Raw genomic sequence first — 10750 nt, forward strand, 5'->3', positions numbered from 1 at the left:
AACCATCTTCAAACCTCTTGCACATAATGGCTTCTATCGATACAAACTCTCACACATACTTGCTGAGTCTCACAAACTCACACTCGTATTCAGTTGCCGTCTTATGGCCTTGCTTTAGCTCCAAAAACTCTTTCCTTTTTTGGTCTATAAACCTCTGGCTAATATACTTCATTCAGTACTCTTCCTGAAATAATTCCCACGTTATCCACTCTCTCGGTATGATTGACACAAGAGTATTCCACCATTGATAAGCTAAATCTCGTAGGAGTTACACTATGCATTTCATACACTCCTCCAGCGTGCACGATAATTCATCAAATACCCTAATGGTATTTTCCAACCAAAACTTGGCCCTTTCGGGGTCATCATCAGTCTTTGCTCAAAATTCTTCGGCCCCATGTTTACAGATTCTGTCTACTACATGTTTCTTTCTCATAGCTATCTCTACTTCTTGAGGAGCAATATAACGGGTTGAGGAACTGGGGGAGGTGGGGGAGGTGGAGTATTTGAATTCGCACGAATGAACTTCGAATACCACGCGTCCATCATGTGGAGGCTACCTATTTGGACATGTAGTCAACTGCTACTAAGATGTATTTATTCCCAAATAAACTGGGGAATGGGCCCATGAAATCGATACCCCAAACGTCAAATATTTCACATGAAAGCATATAGTTTTGAGGCATTTCATTACGTTTAGTTATGTTACCTGTCCGTTGGCATTTGTCACATGAAGTAACATATCTGATAGCGTCTTTGAATAACGAAGGCCAATAAAAACCTGATTCAAGTATTTTGTGTGCGGTCTTACTTCCCCTTTAGTGTGTCCGGTTGGCCCTGAGTGGCAATGTTCCAATATTTTTGATGTTTCTGATCCTGTAACACATCTTCTGATGACTTGATCTGCACATCTGTGAAACAGAAATGGGTTGTCCCAAAAGTAGTTTTTCACATCATTAAAGAATCGCTTCTTTTACTGGTGTGTTAACCCTTTTGGGATAATGTTAGCAGCTAAAAAATTCGCGATGTCTGCAAACCAAGGTACCTCGGAGTCAGATATAACGAAAAATTATTCTTCAGGGAACGAATCATTTATTTCAACGTCATCTAGTTCTCTGGTATTGGATTTCTCGAGCCTGGACAGGTGATCAGCCGCGAGATTTTCAGCTCCTTTCTTATCTTGAATCTCCAAGTCAAATTCCTGCAATAGGAGAATCTATCGAATAAGTCGAGGTTTTGCATCAGTTTTAGTTAAAAGGTAGCGAAGGGCAGAATGGTCAGTGTAAACAAAAACTTTAGACAATATGAGATATGATCGAAATTTATCAAATGCAAAAACCACAGCTAGCAACTCTTTTTCCGTAGTACTATAATTTTCTGATGCAGCCGTTAAGGTTTTGCTGGCGTAATAGATAGGTTGAAAATGCTTGTCTCTTCCCTGTCCCAATACTGCACCTACTGCAAAGTCACTCACATCACATATTAGTTCAAATGGCAAGTTCCAATCAGGTGCAATAATGATTGGAGCATTAATTAATTTATACTTTAAAGTATTAAATGCTTCTAAACATTCCTGATCGAAGTTAAAAGGTATATCTTTTTCTAGCAATTTAGTCAAAGGCTTAGCTATTTTAGAAAAATCCTTAATAAGTCTTCTATAAAAACCAGCATGTCCTAAAAAGCTTCTAGTAGCCTTAACCGAACTAGGAGGTCATAATTTTTCGATTGTTTCTATTTTAGATTTTTCCACCTCAATCCCTTTACTAGAAATTTTATGCCCTAATACAATACCTTCTTGAACCATGAAGTGACATTTCTCCCAGTTAAGCACAAGGTTTGTTTCCTTACATCTTATTAAAAATCGTTTTAAATTTTTAATGCAGAGATGGAAAGAGTTACCAAATACCGAAAAGTCATCCATGATATCTTCCACGAGTTCGTCGAATATGGCCATCATACAGTGCTGAAAAGTGGTAGGAGCATTACATAATCCAAAAGGCATTCTACGATAAGCGAACGTACCATATGGGCATGTGAATGTCATATTTTCTTAATCTTCGGGAGCTATTGGGATTTGGAAGTAACCGGAGAGTCCGTCTAGAAAGCAGTAATACATGTGTCTAGGTAATCTTTCCAACATTTGGTCAATGAATGGCAAGGGGAAGTGATCTTTTCTTGTGGCATCATTCAGTTTCCTGTAGTCTATGCAAAATCTCCACCCTGTGACTGTTCTTGTTGGGATTAATTCATTCTTCTCATTGGTCACAACCGTCGTGCCTTTTTTCTTGGGGACAACCTGCACTGGACTTACCCAAGAACTGTCAGAAATAGGATAAATAATTCCAGCATCTAGAAGTTTAATTACCTCTGCTTTTACAACTTCCTTCATGTTGGGGTTCAGGCATTTTTGAGCTTGCACACACGGTTTGTATTCATCTTCCATCAAAATTTTGTGGGTGCAAAAAGAAGGGCTGATTCCTTTAATGTCAAAAATTTTCCAAGCTATGGCCTTTTTATGTTCTTTTAATACTTGGATTAATTCCTCTTTCTCCTTGGGTTTCAAGTTAGAAGCAATAATAACTGATAATGTAGAATTATTTCCAAGGAATGCGTATTCTAAGTGGTTTGGTGACTGTTTAAGTTCCAGTTTGGGAGGCTCCTCAATAGAGGGTTTTTGCTTAAGTTCACCGTTTATATTAATGCCCTCATATTCTACTTGTCTTGACGAATGGTCATTAGGTTCCTCACTTGTCTCCTCGCCTTAAGCTAGATACGGTTTCGTCGTCTCCTTCTATACAATTTCCTGAAAAGAATCTTGAGTAATATGATCAATAGAGTCAATAAAATAACATGAATCATCCTGTTCCCTAGAAAATCTCATAGTATCGTAAATTTTAAAGATAATCCCCTCGTCACCTACTCTAAGTACCAATTTATCGTCAACCACATCGATTACAGCCCTAGCAATGGCTAGAAATGGGTGCCCTAAAATTAAGGGTACTTCCACATCTTCATCCATGTCAAGCACAACAAAATCAACAGGAAATATGAATTTATCTACTTTTACGAGTACGCCTTCTATAATACCCCTAGGATATTTAACATGTAACACCCTAAACCCGGCCCAGACTTTACGACTGAATTCAGCGTGTTACGTTGAAGCGTTACAGAAAAACTCATGTTTTATCTAAAATCTTTCTTAGCGTTAAGAGTATTTTCATTTTAAGTTAAAGTGAATGGAAGCTGTGCACCAGGTAGGATACCGGAAAAGAGGAGGTGAGTTCATCAGACTGCTTAAGTACCAAGCTCCCTTCGGATCCAATCCTAGACATGCACACCAACATTGCCACACCTTAACTTAGTGTATGTTCTTAGGAAACCAATTCAATTAAGTCTAGTTTAAGAAAAAATGATTAATTTTGGAAAACGTTTTCGTTGTGGAAGTTTTGCTTTGTTGTCGTGATATTTTAAAATCAATTACTGTTTTTGAAAGTACGCTCTAAAACTAATCAGTTTCAGCGATTAAGATAATATCATACCTATTCTAGTAACACATAGTAAAACCATTTAAAATCATTAAAGCGACCTTATTACAACTTAAAACCCAAATCATGAAAGTAAATGAAAACTAATTAAATTATAAGAAGAAAATCAAGTTTTACAGTATGTTTGGCCACTCCAAATCCCTCACAGCTCTAAGTCCACTATGGTTAGGGGTTACCTGCATGGATAAAATTAAGTGGTGAGTTTGGGAAACTCAGTGTGTAAATTAACCCAACCATAGTCCAGATCAGTTCAAACTATAGAAACAGATTAAGTTGGGCCTTAGCCCTATACAGAATTCAGAATGAAGCCCATAGGCCCATAACAGAAACAGAATAGATATCATGTATGCAGAAAACCCAACCCATATCCATCCGTATACACCCTCGTGCCAACCTTACACCATGTGGGGAGACTATTCGACCCACCCATCCGTCTATACGTCACAAGTATGCAGCATGGCTGCCAGAACAGATATTGTGACAGAGTCACCAGATATAGATAATTGTGACAGGGCCACCAGAAATAGATATTTGTGGCAGAGCCACCATAACAAATATTTGTGGCAGAGCCATCAGAACACTTCCTCCATCATTATAACCCATACCCCATGCAACAGATATACATGTCATGGAATACAACAAACAGAATCAGAATATCATGCATTTCAGTTAAAATCAACCCTAAGGGTATAATGGTCATTTTGCACCTAGAGGTATAATGGTAACTTTCATACTTAGGGTATTTTAGTAAATTTATATGGTCATTTTGCACCTAGAGGTATAATGGTAACTTTCATACTTAGGGTTTACATACATACTACAGCCATTATCGCATCAACAAAAATACTTACCGAGCGTTCTTATCGAATTAGGCCCGTTGGCCCATTATCCCATTTTCGGCCCATTAAGCCTAAATATGCCGAAGTGCACGAAATTATGCACTCTGTAATCCTATCACTTGAGATTACCAGGAATAGCAATTCAAACCATCTCATGAGTGCTCGCACGCTCGCAAGTCCCAAAATACTGACTTTTCGGCATTTCGGCTTTTCGGCTTTTGCCGATCTAGTCTATGAGTGAGTGTCGTTTACACAACTGTTTGCGACGAAACACTGACGAGTTCCACACACACCACTTGCCTACAGTCAGTTACCAATACGTTAATTATGAATCCATAACAACTTGTATACAAAACTCCTTACCCAAAAGTCGGCCATCAACACTTTAGGCACTAGAGATCCTACCTTTTCCCGAATCTAGCGACTAGGTTTAGATCTAGTCGTTCCACTTGTCCAAGCCTCTGATCAGCAGCCTCTAGATCACACTATCATCACAATAAAACAATTGTCACAACCCTAAGAGCCTTAGGGCCCAATCGACAGCCTCCCTAAGCCTCTAGGGGTTTCGGCTTTTCTAAAACCCGAAATAAGGAATAGATTCGAAAACTTACCACCGGTTCCTTCAATCAACGATTCCACTTTAGTTCCTATTCGATTCTGATGTAGATATAACCCCACAAATGCTAGCAGAAATCCAATCTTTAAAGGTCTAAAGATTCGGCTATGCCCCTAAGACTATGGGGTTTCCGGCTTTTTGAAATAGTGAAGAGAAAGATGAAAGATAAGAGTTTTGCAGTGGTTTTTTCGAAAGGACTTTGGGGTTTAGAGGATGAGAGGGTTTGGCTAGGAGAAATAGGCATAGAAGAAAAATAGGCTTTCGGGATTTCGACTTTTATGGCAATCAGCTATAGGGCTTAGAAACAAATAGTAAGGAAGTGGGGTTGGGCAGAATGGTAGAAAGATTCGGCTATAGAGGGAAAGAAGAAGAAGACAAAATAGATGAAAAGAGGAGAAATGAATTGTCAGAAATGGCACAACTTTTCCCCAAATGCCGAAATTACAACTCCCAATAGACCTAGCCGAATTTCCTATGCTAAAGACCCTTGGCCGGCCAACTCTTGCTCCTTGATCAGCTCCTAAATTTCCTCCCTTATCTTATCCTTACTCAATCCCTTTACCAGCTTAAACTCCCCCTAACAGAGTTCCCCCTTGAGTTCCATCACATCCCCTTTTTGTTCATAAAAAAATAAATACCCTATTTGCTTACCTTGTGGCTCGAACCTTGGGTCCCCCGAACAACTACACGCCACTCCCCCTATACCTTATGTGGCGTCACATGCCAATTTACCACAGGTCCCTTGTGCCCTATTTTACCGTCTTTAATCTAAAAGCCCTCAATGCCAGTATTCTCTCTTTCTAAAATTAGGAATTCAGGAATTGCCTCGAATTGGATTTACTCTTGGGCCCTTTTAAAGGCCCTCTGACATACTTAGACCCACTACAGACAATTAAAACACAGAATTTCCAAAATTTATTGAAAATCATAGAAATCCCAAAAATTGGGGCATTACATAACAGATCTATCGGCTAATTGAATACTCATCCTAGTAGGTTTAGGTTCTCCAAGACCAAGTTGTTTGAACATTTTATATGGCATCAAATTAATGCTAGCGCCTAAATCAGCTAGTGCTTTTTCAACATTCAGACTACCAATTAAGCAAGGGATAGTAAAACTTCCTGTGTAACACCCCAAACCCCAAGCCGTCACCGGAATAGGGCTACGAGGCATTACCAGACTTATACACTAACATTTATACAAAACCGAGTCATAAACTTTACATTTCAAATCGATTCTTATCAAATTTCATCTTAAAGTCCTTAATATGGGCTACGAGGCCCTATATATGTTTTAGAGGTGATTTGAGACTAAATCGGGAACTTTGGAAAATTTTCCTTGAAGATAGGGGCACACGCCCGTGTAGCTTGGGACACGTCCGTGTGGCCTGGAACATGCCCGTGTGCTGCATCCGTGTGATACATAGCTAGCTACTAACTTAAGCCCACGACCAAATGACATGTCCGTGTGTCAAGGCCGTGTAATAGTTAGGAGGTTACTGCGTTTCTTACAAGGATGTAAGGCATGCCCGTGTCCCCTAACCGTGTGGCACCATGTAGGCTTGATTTAAGCCAATTTGCCACCCCTTTTTAAGGTAATTTTCACAAGCCATATTATATAACATTTATACTTAAAAATTTTCAACCAAAAAATTATTTCAAGCCAAAACAAGTATATCATTTTCCAATCACAAAACATCACATTCAAGATAGTTTGCATACTTAATTATTCATATAATTACATTACTAAATCAAATCCTATACATGCCATATAAACCAAAAAGTTATTTAACAAAATCTAACGGAGTAAATTTGGATAGTGTGACCTTTGATGTAGATCCGATCCTCCATATGTATATAAGTCAATCTACAAAACATATCACATACACAAGTAAGCTTATAGAAGCTTAGTAAGCTCATAGGCATAATAACACATATCTTACCGAACACTGTACACAATTATATATGTATTAGTTAAAATATTTCATCTTGCAAATCACAACTTCATTAATAAACTCATTTGAATGATTTTCATGATGCAATTCACGAACGTAATTCTTTTGGGCCCATTTCTTATTTATTTACATTGTCAAATTAAGGAAAAATAATGAAGTTGAGTGCTTCATTATTACATTACCATAGTAGACCATGGACTTTCATATTGTCACACATCACACACCGAAGCCATAGCCCTGCCATGGTCTTACACGGATTACATATCATACCGATGCCATATCCCAGATATGGTCTTATACGGAATCACATTATCACATCACACTGATGCCATAGCCCAACTATGGTCTTATACGGGAACGCAAACCATATTGTACCGATGCCATAGCCCGGCTATGGTCTTATACAGAAACATATATCACATCTTTTCCGTCAATTCATTATGGTCAGAAAATGAAAGCACTCAAACCATTATTCCAACTTATTTGTTCTTTTAGTTACACATTATTCATTAGTTAATACAATTTGATAATATTCATCTACAATAAAATACTTTAGCAATCATAATATTTTCATATCAAACATCGAACTTTGCCATATGAACTTACCTGGGTTAATTTGCAAAAGTCGTAGAAATTCAGGGACTATTCTTGAATCTTCTCCTTCCCACGATTCACTTCGTTTTCTTGATCTATAATTATAAAATCATTCCTCCATTAGCATCTATTTCAATTCCATTCTATTTCACAATTTATGCCCTTAATTTTCAAAAATTTCACAATTACCCCAAACTTTTCAATTTTTACAATTTAGTCCCTATTCAATTTATTCATCAATCCAACTAATTCCTTTCAAATATCATTTTATCTAAACACTACAAACTACTTCACAGCCTTTGACATTCCAAGCTTCAACACAAAACCCTAATTCCATTAACTTTCACAATTAGGTCCTAAAATAAATTTCTATGCAAATCTCTTCATAAAATCATCATATAATGAAATTAAAACCTTCATTCCATGATAAATCATCATAAACTTTCAGCACTTACTCATGGTAACTTTCTAAAATATTCATAAAAGCAAAAACTATTGAATTAGATATTAGGACCTAGTTGCAAAAGCCTCAAAATCACAAAAGTCATAAGAAATAATCAAGAATTGAGCTTACATGTAATAGAAATATGAGAGACCAGCTTAAAAGAACCCTTCAATGGTGTTTTTTTCTAGAGAAGATGAAGAAAATTGAAGAAAACTCTAGATTTTTACCTAATATATCATATTTTACAATTTAATAATTACCCAATTCCAATTTTGCCCCTTGTTCACTCTTGATTTTTTTATTTTCCAGCACACACCTGCCGTTCAGCCCAATTAAATGTTTAATTGCCTATTTATTCCTCCTTTAATAATTACTAGAGCTATTTAATCACATTTCACAATTTTGCACTTAATTCAATTTAGTCCTTTTTACTCGATTGACTATCGAAACCTTAAAATTTCTTATCAAAAATTTAATTCTAACTTATTTACACTCCATAAATATTTCTAAAAATATTTATGGCTCGGTTTCTGAATTTGAGGTTTCAATACCTTATTTTTATCTCATTTAATCTACAAATTTCTTTTAATTCATAATTTCACTAACTAAAAATTATTTCTAAAACCACACTTAGCATTTACTTACTAATATCTAAACTCACATGTCAGATTTAGTGATCTCGAACCACTGTTCCGATACCACTGAAACTTGGGCCGTTACATCCTGGATCTTTCAATTTGGTTGGCAGCTTGTTTTGGAGTATGACTGAGCACTTCTCGTTGAGTTCTAGTGTAGATAAGTCCTCGAACTTCCTTTTATTTGTTAGAAGCTCCTTCAAACATTTTACATATGTAGGCATCTGCAAAATGGCTTCAACAAAAGGTAAATTGATATGTAATTGCTTAAAAAGTTCAAGGAACTTACCGAATTGTGCATCAATGCGATTTTTTTTCAATTTTGCTGGATATGGAACTGGTGGTTTATATTCCTCCGGTACTAGTTTGTCACTATTTTTGGGTTTTTCTTCCTTCCTTTCGCTTTCCACGGCTTCTTATGCTAACTTCTTTTCAGATTCTGCTAACACTTTCCCACTCCGTAGTGTAACTGCTTTGACATGCTCTTTTGATTTGGTGTTACTAAGTAAACTTCCTAGTGGTCTTTCCGAGATCAGTTTGGGTAGCTGGCCAATCTGAGTTTCGAGCCCTTGGATCGATGTTTGTTGATTTTTAAGTGCTGTCTCAGTGTTCTGAAAACGGGTTTCTGACACCGATGTAAACTTTGAGAGCATCACTTCTAAGTTCGGCTTCTTCTCCTGTTGGTAGGGTGGTTGTTAAAAACCTATAGAATGTTGTGGTCTTTGATTTCCTTGGCCTCCCCACGAGAAATTGGGATGGTTCCTCCAACCTGCATTGTAAGTGTTACTAAATGGATTGTTTTGAGGTCGAGGATTATTACCCATGTAGTTTAGTTTCTTGTTATCCATGTTATGGGCATAAGGTTGATATTCCGGATGGCTTGTTCCACTGCTACTTGCTTTGCACTGCATTTCTGGGTGAACCTGTGAAGAACTAAGAAAATCATCAATCTTTTTATTTAAGAGTTCTACCTGATTAGAGAGCATGGTGACCGAATCGACGTTATAAACACTGGCTGTTTTTGTTGGCTTTGTCTTCATAACTTGCCACTGATAGTTATTCAATGACATCTCCTCAATAAACTCATAGGCATCTTCAAGTGTTTTATTATTGATGGTTCCCCCAGCAGCTGCGTCAACCATTTGCCAAGTCGAAGGATTCAGACCATTGTGGAAAGTTTGAACTTGGAGCCAAAGCGGTAACCCATGGTGGGGACACCTTCTCAGTAAGTCCTTGTATCTCTCCCATGCATCGTAGAGGGTTTCTAAATCCATCTGCACAAAAGAAGAGATATCAATACGTAATTTAGCCGTTTTAGCCGGCGAAAAGTATTTTAGTAAGAATTTTTTGGTCATTTGTTCCCAAGTAGTATTGACCCTTGTGGTAATGAGTTCAACCACTGTTTAAGTTTGTTCCTCAATGAAAAGGGAAACAACCAAAGACGTGTGGCATCATCAGAAACGCCATTAATTTTAAATGTATCGCATAGTTCTAAGAAGTTGGCTAAATGAGTGTTGGGATCCTCATCCTGCAAACCATCAAACTGAACAAATTGTTGTATCATTTGAATAGTGTTAGGTTTTAATTCGAAAGTATTTGCAGCTACAGCAGGTTTAACTATGCTTGATTCAGTTCCTATTAAAGAAGGTTTAGCACAATCATACATAGTGCGTGGAGCAGGATTTTGATTAACCGCAATTGCAGGAGGTAGCTGATTGCCTTGGTTTTCAGCCATCTCTTCACTTGGGGGTTGAGTATCGTTTTCTTGCTCGTTCTCTGTATATCTTAAGCTTCGAGTTATTTCTCTTTGGTTTCTACGAACTGTACGATCGATTTCTTCGTCAAAAAGTAATGGTCCTGACGGGTTTCTTCTAGTCATAAACTATAAAAACCTGCCAAGAGAAAGAAAAAATAATTTAATAAATAATAATTAAATTAAATTAAATTGCAAGAAAAATAAATGGCTAAAGTAATAAAAATCGAGCGTTCCTAATATTTCAGTTCCTCGGCAGCGGCGCCAAAAACTTGATCGTGTTATTTCGTGATAGGTTTTCAATATTTATAATTACTCGTTCTTAAACTAACTATTATTGCGATGTAGGCAAGTGTACCTATCGAACAG

The 10750-nt window shown here is 37.3% G+C and overlaps 1 non-coding gene across 1 annotated transcript; it reads left to right on the forward strand.

Moving 5' to 3' along the window:
* The first annotated feature begins 9828 nt into the window (after window positions 1-9828).
* On the forward strand, window positions 9829-9935 carry LOC121231551 (small nucleolar RNA R71). The gene has a single exon (XR_005929609.1). It is a non-coding gene; the product is annotated as a small nucleolar RNA R71 (small nucleolar RNA).
* Window positions 9936-10750: the final 815 nt, after the last annotated feature.

Source organism: Gossypium hirsutum, chromosome A06 (assembly GCF_007990345.1).
Source record: "Gossypium hirsutum isolate 1008001.06 chromosome A06, Gossypium_hirsutum_v2.1, whole genome shotgun sequence".
NCBI lineage: Eukaryota > Viridiplantae > Streptophyta > Magnoliopsida > Malvales > Malvaceae > Gossypium > Gossypium hirsutum.